A 16,625-nucleotide genomic window follows, 5' to 3' on the forward strand; every position below is an offset into this window, starting at 1 on the left:
TGCACCCCAGGTTCCTCATCTATAAAGAGGAGGCAAATAATCATAGGTGAACCACCATTCTCCCTTACCTTGCAGAGAAATCATTTCACAGCTCAGCTTTGGTCACATCATTCTCTTGCTCACAGCGCATAGCAATGTTCCCTTGGCCCTTTGTGATCTGGAAGTGGCCCATTGCTCCTGTCTTGGCTCCCTTCTCCTGCCCCCATCCAATCACACTGTATGGACTTTCTTTTCTTAGTCCACACAATAGTACTTTGCCTGGAATTCTTCCTGCCTATCCTTTTGACTTGGAAAATCTCAGCTTCAAACTCAACTCAGTACTTGCTCCTCCAGGAAGCCTTCTGTGACTTCCTTCCACACTGCGTCAGGCCGCTCCTCGGGGCTCACACCCACCAGAGCTGGATGGTCCTGGCCCTAGGATCCTGGGGTTCTACAGAGCAGTGCATCTCAAAGTGTGGTCCAGCATCACCTGGAAACTCCTGAGAAATGTAAATTCTCAGGTTCCACCTCCAGAACTACAAAATCAAAGACTCTGGGAGTGGGGCCCAGCACTTTGTGCCATAGAAAGCCCTCCAGGGATTGCTGATGCTCCCGTTTGAAAACCCCTAGTCTAATCCAGTCGTCTGACACCATGCTAGACTTCTGCCCTTGAAGCACCCTGTTGCACTATTAGTGGCTACATGGCCCCAAGTCCAGCACCTGCTGCAGAAGGGAGGGGCCCGGGCCAAGTGGCTGTCTCCCCAGGGTGCCTCCCGATAATGGAGTTGTTACAGATGAGATTTCCCCCCATCACATCCCCTTCTCCCACTTCCTGGAGACACCGGCCTGATTTCACATTTCTCTTATTGGCAAAAAAGGAATCTCAGCACTTGTCTCATTTACTTCTCATCAGCCTCTCTTCCATCCAGTCCTGCCAGGCTGGGGCCTGCTGAGTTTGAGGATCAAACTACTGGTCTTCTCCCACTGCAAGGAGTATATTGCAAATTTCATGTGGCTCCTTGCAGACACACCAAATGTTGCCTGGAAAAATACTTCTTGTTTTCCCTTCTCTTGGCCAACACTCTGCCAGTGTGTTTCAGAAAGCCGTGAAGGTCTTAGGAGTCCAAATGTTTTCTGAATTAGTTTCTCCTCCCATTAGAAAAGTTGTTTCCCTCTATCCTCCTCCTTCTACTTCTAAAATCCAGTCATCTTTCATTCTGGGAAGTTCTTCTTGGTGTCTAACCCAACTCTTTCTTGCTGTCTCTGGCTATAACCAGCCTGTAACGTATAAAGAACAGGTGTTTTATCCCTTTTTACAGCTCTGGAACTAGCGCAGGGCCAGGCATACAGTAGGTGCTCAATAAATGTTAGCATAGAAAATGAACAAGAGACTAGATTAGTAATGGCAAGATTTGATGAGTGAAAATGAACATTTACTTGGAGGATTACGTTAAGAGTCTCAGATACATTCAAACACCAGACAACTTTATGAGATCAATACAATTTTATTCCTGTTTTAATATGAGGAAATCAAGGCTCAAGGAGATTAAACAATCTGCCTAAGGTCACACAGCAATTTTGTGACAAAACCAGTATGTGAAGCCAGTATTTGAGTTAACTGTATGACTGGGGACTGGCTTCCTGGACAGTCCCTTGCGTGCTGCTTTTCTGAGCCTCTGACTCTCATAGAAGCATCTAGCCTTTGGAGATCCAGACTGAGTGGGGGCAGGTCAGGGGCAGAGGCAAATGAGCTCCATACTTGTCCTTTGATGAAGGCTCCTGAAGACCGCTGGGGGGAGGAGGAGGAAGGCGTTCAGGAGCTAAGCACACTGGAGGCGGGCGCTGGCATCAAAGACAGGTGCCAACACGTCTGTGAGCAAGAGCCCCCCTTCCCTGCTACCAGGCTCGGGCTTCTCTCAAAGCAAAGCTTCAAAACTAATGACAAGACAGCAAGAGACAGCACTTGCCTCCCCCTCCTGCCAACACACACGGTTGCTGACTTAACATGCCTCTCCCCACCTAAGCCTATCACCATTTCTAATATTTTATTGTATTTTTAAAATTTAACCCTTTGAAGGTTTTACTTTTGAGAGAAAGAGAGAGCCTGCATATGCAAGCACAAGCGGGAGTGGGGTGGTGGGAAGGCAGAGGGAGAGCAGCCTCCCCCCTGAGCAGGGAGCCTGAGGCAGGACTCAATCCTAGGACCCCAGGGATTATGACTTGAACTGAAGGCAGACATCTAACCGACTGAGACACCCAGGTGCCCCATTTTTAATATTTTAGATTTATTGAAGTAATAAATTAATGCATCACTTAAGAAATCATGTAATATACAGATACATAGAGCAAAAGTCGGAGTCTTCTGTCATAACTCTGCTCCTTGCAGCACCCCTCTTTCACAGTTTGGAGGTGGAGGTCCAGGGCACTGCCAGTGGGGGTGAGGAAGGATGCAGGGGAGGTAATAAGAAGGTGCATTAACGGCAGTGTGGCCACTACTTCAGGAAAATCCTTACAGGCTGCTCATGGGGTACATCCATTCCACACAGAACCTCTCAGGATGGACCGGGCCAGATGAGGAAGCTGGACTTCCAGTTTCCCACATCCCATACATGAGAGGTGGTGTTTCCCCACGTGGAAGAAGGGAATGCTTTAAAATGTAGTGGATTATTATTCAGGTATGGTGAGGCCAACAGAGGGAGAGAGGGCTGCCATTGGAAAGACAGTTTGTGGGGCATCTGGGTGGCTCAGTTGGTTAAGCATCCGACTCATGATTTCAGCTCAGGTCTTGATCTCAGGGTGGTGAGTTCAAGCCTCTCCTTGGGCTCCCCTGGGTGTGGCACCTACTTAAAAGAAAAGGAAAAGGTAGTTTGCTACTCACAGTTTTCCCAAGAGGAAGGGGTACCCACAGCCACACAGGGCTGTGTGGTCAGGGCTCTATGGTAACCCACCCAAGTCTGTTGGGAGAAAATGTGAGCAGGAGACTACCCTGGTTTCTGTGAAGAGGAACTGGGAAAGCAGGGTAAGCCTGTTTAGAATCTGGTTTGAGTAATTCCAGCTGACAGGCTCTGGGACATGGGGGCTGTCTCCAGCTGTGTGGTATCCAGCCCTGGGGAGATTAAGGCAGAGGGCTAGTGGCCCAGGGTATAAGAGCCCATAGAGAAAGGAGGTAATGGTGAGGTGAGGAAACAAAGGCAAAAGAAAGAAAATAAAATTTCCTTAGTACTTACATTTCACTGACAAGTCCTTGAAACAGGCAGAGTGACCTTTCTCCTGAAACTCAGCTGCCTGCATGTTAACACTTTATTAAGGACAAAAGGCAATCTTAGCTTAAAAGTGTCCTGACCTCCAGGATCATATGAGTCTTTTTTAACATAGAAAAATTCCTTTGGGGCGGGGGCACCTGGGTGGCTCAGCTGGTTAAGTGTTGGACTCTTGATTTTGACTCAGGTCATTATCTCAGGGTTGTGAGATTGAGCTCTTCACAGCGCTCCGCGCTCAGCCTGAAGTCAACTTCAGATTCTTTCTGTTCTCTCCTTCCCCTCCTCTCCTCCCTGCTCTCTCTCTTCAAAATAAATAAATGAAATCTTTAGAAAAAAACTCCTTTGGAAATTTCCTTTATCTCTACGCCACCAAGATATATGTTGATAATAATCCCCCAAATGTATAGCATACGGAGATCCATCTAAAGGTTTTATTTTTTTTAAAATTTTTTAAACTTTATTTATTTATTTATTTGACAGACAAAGATCACAAATAGGCAGAGAGGCAGGCAGAGAGAGAGAGAGGAAGAGAAGCAGGCTTCCCGCTGAGCAAAAAGCCCGAAGCGGGGCTCGATCCCAGGCTCCTGAGATCATGACCTGAGCCAAAGGCAGAGGCTTTAACCCACTGAGCCACCCAGGCGCCCCCCAAGGTTTTATTTTTTTAAAGATTTTATTTATTTATTTGACAGAGAAAGCACAAGTAAGCAGAGAGGTGGGCAGAGGGAGAGAGAGAAGCAGGCCCTCCACTGAGCAGGGAGCCCGGTGCGGGGCTCGATCCCCGGACCCTGAACCGAAGGCAGCTGCCTAACCAGCAGAGCCACCCAGGCGCCCCGTGAATAGGTTTTATTCGACAATCATCAATGACCTTTTCCTAACAATAGCTAACAGGGGTCAGACCTGGTTGTCCAATTACATTTATACCATCTGGCAAACAATGAATACTTTTTAAATATAAGTATGCATCAAATATATTGCCTATGAAATACTTACACTGGGAAAGTGTTCAATGTTTATCTGACATTTGAATTGAACTAGCTGTGTTGTATTTTTGCCTACTAAATCTGGTGATCTTGTTCTAATTCCTTCCCTGTTTCCCTTCACAGGTGTTTTCCCCCCAAAATCTCTTTCATGCCTCATGTCATATGGGTGCCTGTTTCTCAAAGAACCCCAACTAATACATGGTGAGAATTAAATGAGAGAAAAAACCAGAACGATCACAGAACAGCGCCTGGTCCCCAGGAAGTAAACATTTGCTCCCAGCAGAATAAAATATTTAAAAAAACAAAAACAAAAACAAGGGGCGCCTGGGTGGCTCAGTGGGTTAAGCCACTGCCTTCGGCTCAGGTCATGGTCTCAGGGTCCTGGGATCGAGCCCCGCATCGGGCTCTCTGCTCAGCAGGGAGCCTGCTTCCTCCTCTCTCTCTGCCTGCCTCTCTGCCTGCTTGTCATCTCTCTCTGTCAAGTAAATAAATAAAATCTTTAAAAAACAAACAAACAAACAAAAAAAACACATTTCATGAGAGGTGTGTGTATTTGTTTGCATGTTTTTGACTCATTCTGGAGGACATCAGGATTGGGGGTTGCTCCAGAAAGCAAGTATGAAAGCGAGATTCACTTTTCACTGCATGTTCATCTTGAACCTATCAAAAAAACTAAAAAAAATTTAAAAATTATTTTGAATTGAATTATTCATTGCAGTTTTGTATCTTGGAGGCCAAATTGGGCAGGAAGCCTGAGTCAGAGGCCACTGTTCTGCTGAGATCCCACTTTGTTCTGGGAGGCACTAGCTTGGAGGTTGCTAGGGCTCCCACCAACTCCTATGTTTCTGAAGGCCCTTTTCCAAGGCCCAAGTTATTATGTCAATGCCAAACAATGACCTTTGATCCTGGAAGACCCTGAGGATCTCCCCACTCATCCTATCACAGTGCTCCTGACCCACCTAAGTTTTTCTTGGAAGGCAAGGAGATAGGCATGGAGGCAGGAGGTATCTCCTACCTTCTCTCACATTTTGCCTGCCAACAAAATAGGAAGCAGAGCTCATGTCAGGGAGTTGGGATTCCAGAAGGTCAGCAATCAAAGAGCCTTAAAGGTCAGGGAGTGTAGGAAAATTCTCCCCAACCTCCCTGACATCTGTTTCTTCATACTATGTTTGCACACCTCAAGTGATGGGAACCTCACTCCCTCAAGAGCAACTTTCCTAACCCGAGCAACTCTGCTGGGAAGAAGAGTTTGCTCTTTTCACTAAGATCTGGTACTATGTGACTGTCCCTGATGCCCCTGTGGGTCATTGCTCTGGGCCCCCAGACCCTGTGAGCTTGCTGCAGGGGACCCCTCAGGATGATTCCTCCAGCTCATTAAGTCTGAGGCCTTCTTGGTCTCCTACTTTTCCTGGGCACACTAGCCCTAGCTCTTTTGTATGGTCCAGAACCTAGGAATGGGATGGAGAACCAACATGTCTTCAGACAGCACCTGCTGCACCAAAACTCATAAAAAATTTGTTTTTCGGGCTTGCCCTGGGTGAAGCCTGAGGAAACCAAAGTGTCCTACACAGAGGGCAGCGGGTCTCCAGTGTCCAGAATGCCTGGGGCCCCCACCCCAACTCTGTGCCTCTCCTGCTTGGACAGCACTGACATTCTCAGCCAAAGTTAGAGTCTGGCACTGGCATCTGTATCTGGGACACTTCCTTCTGTTAACCCATTCTTTTTCTATAAAAAAAAATGGGGGTGCCTGGGTGGCTCAGTCAGTTGAGTGTCTGCCTTGGGCTCGGGTCATGATCCCGGGGTCCTGGGAGGGAGTCCTGCATTGGTGGGGAGCCTGCGTCGCTCTCTCTCCCTCTGCCCCTCCCCACTGCTTGTGCTCTCTCGCACTCTCTCTCTCAAATAAATAAATAAAATATTTCTAAAAATACAAAATAAAAAAATAGAAAGTTCAGAAGATCCAGAGGTAGCTACTCTTAATACTTTCTTGTAGGTTCCCCTAGAGATATTCTAAGGATTTTCAGCATGCTTGTGCTGTCCTTGACTTGGGAGTTGTCCCCTTGCCTTCCTTAATGTGCAGTTCTGGAAGGTGGCCTCTATTTCCTGATCCCATGCACCCTTGAACCCTCAGGTGACTCTATCCTGCTCCCTCCCTGACTCTGCACAAAAGGATTTTGTGTGGCATATGGGTTTAAGTTTTAATAGTTTGGCTCTTATTTATGTGTGTATTAAAGGAAACAGACTTGTACATTCAATCCATTACTTCATATCTTCTTAGAACAGGATTAAAATTTTAAAGTGAGTAGTAGTCAAAGTAACAGGCAGTTTGTAGACAAGGCAAAATTGCTTGGGGGAACACACGACTACTCAGAAACCTGGAAATATTGCTGTCGATTATAGAAAGGGGGTGGGGTCAGGAAAGTGAGATCCTTGCTTCATGCCAGGATAAAGCCCACCTGCTGGGGTTGGTAAAGGAAGGCAGAGGCTCTGGGGCTGTGATTCTCCATCTTTTTGGACCTGGGTGGCTCATGGATGGTTCATGGGTGGCTTAGTCGGTTAATCCGGTTAATCCGCTGACTTCAGCTCAGGTCATGATTCTGGAGTCCCTCATCGGCCTCCCAGTTCAGTGGGGAGCCTACTTCTCCCTCTCCCTCTCTGTGCACTCTCTCTCTCTCAAATAAATAGATAAAATCTTAAAAAAAAAAAATCTTGCTGACCATCAGAATCACGTGGAGAGTATTAAAGATCTCGATGTCCAAGCTGCATTCCAGATCAATGGGAGGTTGCAAGACAAGCATCTACCTTCTTTAAGTAGGACCAGGGACAGGTGAGTGGTTCCCAGAGCTCCCCACACCCCGCACCAGCCTCTGCCACCTCTCTCCAGAGAAGTACAATGTTGCAGGACCCCTGTTGGTGGGAGAAGCTCGCGGTCTCCCACTCTGGTGGGATTTACAGGACTCGGGGGGCTCAACTAAGTTCGGGGAGACGTTGGTCAGCTTACATAAGCTCTGCTCCACGCTCCATATTAGCAGTTAGCAAGGGGAAGCTATTTAAAGCAGGCGGCTGGGAGGCATGTGGGAGGCCACTGGGTCTGGCACATGGGCTCAGGGCGCAGGCAGAAGATGATGCCCCAAATTCTGATCCTCAAAGTGCCACGCAGGCTACACAAAAATAGGAGCGGAGCGCAGTGGCCAGACAGCATGGGGGCGTGGAGGAGGCTCTAATTAAAATGCTTAAGGCGCTTGGTGATATTCTTATTTCTCTCTCATCCCTACGCACTCGCTTCTGCTCATGCAATTGAAGGTCATTCATAATTCATTAATTCAGCAAATAACTCCTGGGCCAGGTCCTATCCAGGGCACTGGGGGATAATAACACAAATAATAATAGCTTGCATTTATTGAATACCAACTTTGTGCTAGATACTGTTCTACGTACTTGGCACACGGTCTCACGCCAATTGCAGGTGAAGAAACGCATGCACAGAGGGGTCGAAGAACTTGCTCAAGTTCTCACCAATAGCATGTGGCTGCTGTATGAGTAAGACAGCTTTCCTTCCTTCGAGAAGCTCACAATCTAGTGGAGTGAAGGCCTGGGAAACTTGTGACTGGGGTCCACCAGAGATGAAGTGCCACCTCTGTGGGGGGGGGAGGGTGAAGGGTGGAGGGGAGGACAGACCTTTGAAACAGGTTCTTTTTTCTTTTTTAAGATTTTATTTATTGGGGATCCTAGGTGACTCAGTTGGTTAAGCATCTGCCTTCGGCTGGGGTCATGGTCCCAGGGTCCCGGGATTGAGCCCTGCATGGGGTTCCCTGCTGAGTGGGGAGCCTACTTCTCTCTCTTCCTCTCCCCCACCAAGCTTGTGCTCTCTCTATATATCTCAAATAAATACATAATAAATAAATCTTTAAAAAAAGATTTCATTTGACAGAGAGAGCACGCACGTGTTTATGAGCATGGAGAGGGGAGGGGCAGAGGAAGAGGGTAAGGAGAAGCAGGCTCCCCACTGAGCCGGGAGCCCAATGCAGGACTCAATCCCAGGACCAGATGATCATAACCTGAGCTGAAGGCAGACGTTTAACCGATTGAGTGCCCTGAAATGGGTTCTAAAGGCTGACTAGGAGTTAACTAGGCTTAGAAGCAGTAGTAGAAAAGGGAAGGGCATTTCAGGCAAGGGAATGGCATGTGCAAAGGAGAGGCGGCAGGAAAACAGCACAGTTATGCCGTAAGTAAAAAGCAGTCTGATATGAGTGTGGGAAAGATACTATTCACTGCCTTAAACCTGTGTCTGGAACAGACCAGGAATGGCATCCTGCAGGAGGCTGGGAAGTGTGCTGAGGTCCCAAATTCTAGGTTCTCAGTTTCAAGAAACAACCAGTGTGCTTTCAGATAAAGGGAAAGGGAGACCTGGGTGTTCTCTTGTGTCTGCTCTGTCATGAGATGGGGTCCAATGAGGAGGGGGCCCCTGGAGGCACCACATGGTTAGCCTTTGCCCTGTTTCTCATGTCAGCTTATTCAAGAGAAGACCTGGTTTTTCAGATGACCTGTCCCCAGCTTGGGCTCTGCCCTGGAACACACCCACAGTGGGGAAAAGAGAATGTACAAGAGCCTTTCAGTTGGGAGGACCCAGACTTCTGTGCTGGCTCCATAAGCCACTTAGCATCTGGGAGCCTCAGCTTCCTGGTGAGTGAATTGGTGATGAATGTCTATCTTACAGGGTCACCATCATGCATAGGATAAAGCCAGGTGTCTGTGTTAGACTGAGCACAAAGATGGCCACCGTCTCTATCCCTAATTCATTGAGTTATGTAACCTTAAAATTCATTTGTTGCAGTTCTAACATCCAGTACCTTCAGAATAGTGACTGTGTTTGGATATAGGGTCTTTAAAGAGGTAATTATGTACAGACGGGGTCATTACAGTGAACCCGATCCAATATAGTGTCTTTATGAGAAGAGGAAATTTGGACACAGACATGCACCGAGGGAAGACCACATGAAGACACAGAGAGAAGGTGGCCGCCTGCACGCCAAAGACAGGGGTCTCAGAAGAAACCAATCCTGCCTGCACCTTGATCTTGGATTCCAGCCTCCAGAACTGTGAGGAAACACATTTCTATTGTTTAATTCACCCGGTCTATGGTACTTTGTTATGGCAGCCTACGAACTGATACCTACCCCTTTGTGGCTCCTTCCGGGAAAAGATGGGTCTATCTCTTCACCCTTGGGTCTAGCTGGTCTTGTGACTTGCTTTGGCCAACACAAGGCTGAAAGGCAGCAGAAGTGACAGAGGGACAGTTCTGAGCTCACGCTTCAGGAGACCATGCCTGCCTCTGCTTGTTATCTTGTTGGGAACCAGCCTGGCCTGGTCTGCTGGAAGCTGGGAGAACACGTGGAGCAGAACTCATTCCTCTCAGTCAAAGCTGTTCTGGACCAGCCAATCCCCAAACATGTGACAGAACCCTGCTAAGATCAGCAGGGCTGCCAACCTGGGCAGTGACTGGTCTCAGATGTGTGAGAGGGCCCGATCGAGACCAGAAGAACAATCTAGCTGATATGCGGACTGATGAACGAGGATAAGTGCTTCTGTCACTGAGTTCAGGAGTGTTTGTTACCCAGCACTAGCTGACTTCCAGAGCTTCTGTAACAAGGTGTTCTCTCCCCAGACCAGCCTCTCAGTTCTTGGACCATGTGGGCCAGTGCATGGCCAGAGGCAGCCTCTCTTTTTACAGAAGATGCTTGTGCACCTCTGATTTTGACAGGTTGCCCAGGAATCAACACAGGGCCTTTAGGGTAGGAAGACTCTGTTGAGACAGTGGTGTATGAGACGCTGCTCCAGGGTGGGGCCCAGCTGTATTTTAAATCTCACGTGGAAATTCTGGATTCATGGATAAAAAGGACGTGGGATATACATATATAAAATGCAGCCATCGAAAAATGAAATCTTGTCATTTGCAATGATGTGGATGGAACTAGAGGGTATTATGCTAAATGGAATAAGTCAACCAGAGAAAGACAATTATCATATGACCTCCTGATACGAGAAATTTGAGAAACAAGACGGAGTATCATAGGGGAAGGGAGGGAAAAATGAAACAAGATGAAACCAGAAAGGGAGACAAACCATAAGAGACTCTTAATCTCAGGAAATAAACTGAGGGTTGCTGGAGGGGAGGGGGGTGAATGGGGTGGGGTGTTTGGGTTATGGACGTTGGGAAGGGTATGTGCTATGGTGAGTGCTATGAATTGTGTAAGACTGATGATTCAGAGACCTGTACCCTTGAAACAAATAATATATTAAATGTTAATTTTTTTAAAACCCACTTTAATGAAAATTCTGGATTCAATAGCAAATTCTGTAGCATAGGGTTTAGGAAATTACCTGAACCACATAGATTGAGGCAGAGGAGGGTTGTTCCCCCAAGGAATGGAGATATTGCCAGTAGGAAGGGGGTCATGCCAGCCAGGGAAGGGGAACAGGTATCCGATCAACAGTAATAATGATGATGATGTTGAGAGGAGACAAAAGTTCGAGGAGTAGGGGAGATCTGCCTACCCACAGGGTCGGGGGCAAAGAGCCCTGAACATGTAGGGGAAGCCCTGGCCTCTCCTAGACTCTTCTCTATTTTTTCCTAATACATTTGGGGTCCTCTGCTCCTTCCAAGTTCACTGTGATTGGCCATGCTGGGTTGTCCGATCTGTTGGACAGAAGAGAGCTGGCTAAAAGCTTAGCCCTGAAGACAGCTGGGACAAGTTGTGTCCTCAGATTCAGATTCAGAGAGAGATGCTGAGGCCATGAGATTTCCACTGCGATCTTTTCCAATCCGGGGATCACCTCCCTGGGCTTGGGTATCTACAGTTGATACCTGGGGTAGTCTCTTACACCAGCCTGGCAAAGTTGGTGACTTGACAGCCCAGGCGAGGCTCAAGCCTGAAGACTTTAGGGAGTGCAGACCTTGTCTGAGAAACTCTCTGAGGCAGAAAGGGCCAGCTGTCCACCAGAGAGGTGTGCCTCTCTACCGTGGTGTGCGGCTGCTGGAATGTAGCTGCCCAGCCTGGCCCACAGTTCCCAGCCCTCCATACAGCTGGGAGGGGTTGTGTGACTGGGTCTTACTGACCTTTACTGATGGCCCACTGTTCATCAGAAACCACAGGACTTGTGTTAGACGCACAATCCCAGGCCTCACCATAGCTCAGGGACGGGAAGGCTCCTAACAACTCCATTTTATGGACACGGAAAGGGCAACCGAGAGAACATCAGCAACCTTCCCAAGATACACATTTGTTCACTGAGTCCTTCCCCAAACATTTACCGAGGGCCTAGTATGGGCCAGAACGGTTTGAGGCTGGGGATACAGCAGTAAATGAAACCAATTGCCACCCTCCTGCCACCAGCATCCCAGGAGGGAGGCAGTCAGTCAACTCTGGCCCATGTTCTTAAGTGAGAGAGAAAACTAATGCAGAATAGGGACACAGAGAGTAAAGGATAAGGATGCTGGTGAACAACCAGCAACAGGGGGAGGTGAGTGAGGCACCCAGAGTTCAAAAAGGCATGGTCCTAGGAAGGAGTACCCTTTAAACTCTGCACTCTGAATGCCTTGCCTCTCCTGCTCCCAGCTCTGGCCTGGGATACATTATTTTGATTGTGTGGCCAGGGAAGAGGTGACATGTGTGCGGAGGCGAAGGAGAAAGGCATTTAAGAATCTGGGAGAGGCACCTAGGTGGCTCAGTCTGTTAAGTGTCTGATTCTTGGTTTCTGCTCGGGTCATGACCTCAGGGTCGTGAGATCGAGCCCCGAGTTGGACTCCACGTGGAGTATGCTTCATTCAGATTCTCTCTCTCCCCCTCTCTCTTCCTCCCCCTCTGTTCCTCCCCACCCCCTCCTTACTGGTGTTCTCTTTCTCTCAAATAAATAAAATCTTTAAAAAAAAATCTTGTTAAGGAATCTGGGAAAAGAGTGTTTGAGGCACAGGACCGGCAAGGCAGATGCCAAGAGGTAGAGAATCATCTGCTTGAGAGCAGGAGCCTGAGGTGGCCATCGCAAAGGCACACCTGGGAGGGGGGGTGGCAAGTCTGAGGGGCACTGGGGCGCAGGTCATGTAGGGCCCTGTGGACCACTGTAGGGACTTTGGTGGTCACCTCAGGAGTGTGCTGAACAGAGAAGGGACGGTCCTTTGGTTCAGGAGAACCCCCCTCCACACACATACCCTATTGCACAGGGAGCAGAGGCTGTAGGGGTGTGCGGGGCAAGAGAGAGGCACCGGCATCAGGGAGGAGACTACAGCAGTCATCCAGGTGAGATGCTTGGGTGGCGGCTAACTGGGTAGAAGTGGGCATATTCTCCATCCACCTCAGTGCGAAAACTGACAGGATTTGCTGATGCATTAGAAGCAGTGTGAGAGGAAGAGAGGGGTCAAAGATGACCTCAAGGTTTTTGACCAGGGCACCTGGGTGAACGGAGGCACAGTTTCCTGTAATGAAAGGGCGGTGGAAAGAGCAGGTATGGTCTGCAGTTCCTGAGAGAAAAGAACCGAGGATCTCTGTTGAAGGCAGAAGGTCGTCCAGAACATGGCTGTGTGTGGTGTCATCCGAGCTCCACACTGTCCGCAGCTGCTCAGTAGAGCCCCAGCAAGAGAAAGGGTCTCAAATTCAGCAGTGCAGAAGCTAAATGGGGGAACTGCGTCTTCCACCCCTCAGGGCTGGGGTCCTCACCTTCCCCTGCGGGACTTCAGAAAGGCGTCCAACAGGAACCAGCAGAATGAGCTTAAAGGCGCTGAGACCCTCGGTGGGCTGCACAGCTCTCACGTGGTCCTGTGGCGCCCCCTGGTGGCTCTCTCGGCTCCTCCAGCCCCCTGCTGACCCTACTGCAGAGCCCTCCACCTCCAGCTCCCTTTCCCAGAGACAATGATTATTGGAATTTGTGATTCGAGACTTCATATGTATGCTTGCAGCTGATCCTTATCAAGATTTCAGTATGTGCCAAGCACACTTGGCATTTTGTCATCTGCTTCTCTTCTCAGTACAGAAGCCAGAGGTCAGATCCTGTCCCTCCCTTTATCCAAACCTTTCCCAGGCCCCCACCTCACTCAGAGCCAAGGCCCTCCAATAGTCTTGACCTGCCCTCTCCCCTTGAGGTCCCAGAACTAATTCCTCTAAGTATCTCCCTTGAGTTCTCTGATAGAGCCGTGTTGGCCTCATTACTTTTTTAAAATTGTGATAAAACACAAATAATATTTATCATTTTAATCATTCATAAGTGTACAATTCAGTGGCATTAAATACATTCACGATTTAAAATATATTTATTTACATATTATATCATAAATATATTATATTTATTTGTATTTATATATATTTTATATATATTAAATATATTCACAATAGTAGTGTAACTAGCACCACTATCTATACCCCAAACCTTTCCATCATCCCCAGTAAGAACTCCACACCCATTAAACAGCAACTTCCACCTCTGCCCCCCTAGCCTTTGGTAACCTCTGTTCAACTTTCCGTCTCTACAGACTTTCTTATTCTAGGGATCTCATATAAATGGAACCATACAGTATTTGTCCTTCTACATCTTGCTCATTTCACTAAGCATAATGGAAAAGGTCCATCCTTGTTGTAGCATATACCAAAATTTCATTCCTTTTTATGGCCAAATAATATTCCATTGTATGGATATAACACATTCTATGTATCTGTTCATCTGTTGATGGGCACTCATGTTGTTCCCACCTTTTGGCTATTGTGAATAATGCTGCTATGAACATGAGTGTTGGTCTTATTTCCATGGTCAGGCATACCCCTGCCTTGAGGACTTTGCACTGGCTGTTCCTTCTGCATGCAGTGCTTTTCCTTAAGAAATCCACACGGCTCATTCTGCACTGTCCTCGGGTCTTTGTTCAAATGGTGCCTTCTTCATGATACCTGTTATGATCACCCTACTAAGTACTTTGACCTGGAACTCCCCACCCTCTCTACTCTATGCTTTTTTCTTTTCTTTCTTTCTTTCTTTTTTTTTTTTTAAAGATTTTACCCATCTATTTGATGGCGAGAGAGAGCATGCACAGAAGTAGGGGAGTGACAGGCAGAGGGAGAAGCAGGTTCCCCATTGAATAGGGAGCCTGTCTCGGGCTCGATCCCAGGACCCTGAGACCATGACCTGAGCTGAAGGCAGACACTTTATCACCTGAGTCTCCCAGGGACCCTTCCATGCTTTCTTTTTCCATAGCACTTATTACTTTCTAACATACTATACAAGACAATTATTTAGTACAACTATTGGGTAGTGTCTGTGTCTCTCCACTAGAATATTGACTCCATGAAGATAAGAATCACTGTCTGGTTTATTCCTCAGGCTTCCATGTAGGCAGGTGTGTAATACAGAGTTTGTTGAATGAATTTAAAATTGCAAGTGTAAACCAACTGCTGAGTTATACATTTTAAACTGAGTCACAAATCTAATGTGCTAGATGTTCTACACACCAGACTCTCTTAAATGCCCCCAATACTTAAAATACCACATATAGGGGCACCTGGGTGGCTCAGTAGGTTCAAGTGTCTGCCTTCAGCTCAGGTCATGATCCCAGAGCCCTAGGGTCGAGCCCCACATCGGGCTCCCTGCTCAGCAGGAAGCCTGCTTCTCTCTCTCCCACTCCCCCTGCTTGTGTTCTTTCTCTCGCTGTGTCTCTGTCAAATAAATACATAAAATCTTTTTTTAAAAATACTACATATACATGGATTATTTCAAATCTCGGTTGGAATGGGGATAACTTCTCAACTGGCCAAGCACACATGTATCTGGAGATGGAAGTCAGAAGGATGAGATCTGAAGCTGCAGATAAGTAGTGTGACTTTACTCTTGAACAAAGGACCATGCTGAGGCTTCCCCCTCCTGCCTGGGCCCGGGACACCTGTGTGGGTTGTGGGCAGCACAGGGGATGGATTGAAAGGGAGCACAAATCTAGTCCCTGCCCCACTCACCAAGTGCAGGGCTCGCGTGCTGGCACAGGGCTCCTCTGTTGAAGGTGGGGGCTCTCTCCCATTTACCAAATGCCCCTATGGCTGGTGGTGGCCCTACTTTGTCAAAGGAGATGCCAGCACGCAACCTATAGATTGGGTGGCCTTGCCGCTCACTTGCCCTCAAGCCAAGAGATCCACATGGATCCTACTTTTCAAGTCTGTGTGGGTGTCACTACTGCCCATCCCCCACTTCTCTCGGGTCCATGAACATAGTGACTACTTGAGTCTCTTTCGCATTCCCATCTGGCAGTGCTGTGGCTCTCAGATGTTTCCATGACTCCAGATTGGATCCTTGTACCTCCTAGGATACCGCCTGACTCAGCTTGACACAAGTGCCCAGGCATCTGAACGACAGCTCCGTTCCCTTTTCTTTATTTAACAAACATTTACATAGTCTTTCCTATGTGCCAGGCACCATTCTAGCACTTTCCAAATAGTAACACATTTAACCCTCCAAACCAGGAGGGGGTTACTATTATCCCAGTTCACTGATGAGGAAACTGAAGCTCAAAGAATTTAAGTGGCCTGCCTGGGATCACACAGCTACATGGCTGGGATTAAAACCTGGAATCCGTGCTTATAAGTATCCTGCTTTGCTACCTCTTAACTTTTTCCTTGTCCTTCTTTTCTCTCTCTTTCCATACTTGCTTTCCTTTCTTCCTTCCTCTTCCTTCCCTCATTTCATTCTTCCGTTCTCTGCTGCTCCCCTTACTGACCCCAAGCAGGTCCCACCAATTCCTCATGGACACTTGCCCAACTTCACACACTCTGCAAATTCTGCAGACCAGGCCTTGCTTCCCACGGCCCTGCCACTTCTTCCCTGGTTACCCTCATCTCCCTGTGCCAGCAGGCGAGGCGTGCCCCCCTCCCTGTGCCAGCAGGCGAGGTGTACCCCGCCTCCCCCGCCCTGCCTGCTCACCGCCGCAGTGGCAGTTGGCAGAGGCCTGCAGAACTGGGGCCTGCGCCAGCCTGGAGGGAAGCCAGATCTTTGGGGAGTTATGTGACGTGCTCCCCACTTTGCCCTGACGTATGCTTACAGCATCATGATTTCCCTTTCCTGCGCAGGGATTTCAATGTGATGCCAAGACGCCTTGTGTGGGTAGACTTCGATGATAATGGGCCAGAAAGAGAGAGACAGAGAGCCATCAGGTGGAAGGCAAAGGTGAAGACTGCCAGATTCCACCCTTAGAAACAGCACCCTGTGGTGCTGGGAACAATGTTTTAAGCATGAATGAACTTTCCTAAGTCACTCAAAGGACACATGCTCTTCCCCATGATCATGCCTTTGCATACACTGTTCCCCTAGCCTGGAAGCCTCTTCATGATCATCTTTCCCTCAGGGCTCTGAGCACGTGTTGCTGCCTCTGGGAACCCTTCCTGAATTC

Source organism: Mustela erminea, chromosome 1 (assembly GCF_009829155.1).
Source record: "Mustela erminea isolate mMusErm1 chromosome 1, mMusErm1.Pri, whole genome shotgun sequence".
Taxonomy (NCBI): domain Eukaryota; kingdom Metazoa; phylum Chordata; class Mammalia; order Carnivora; family Mustelidae; genus Mustela; species Mustela erminea.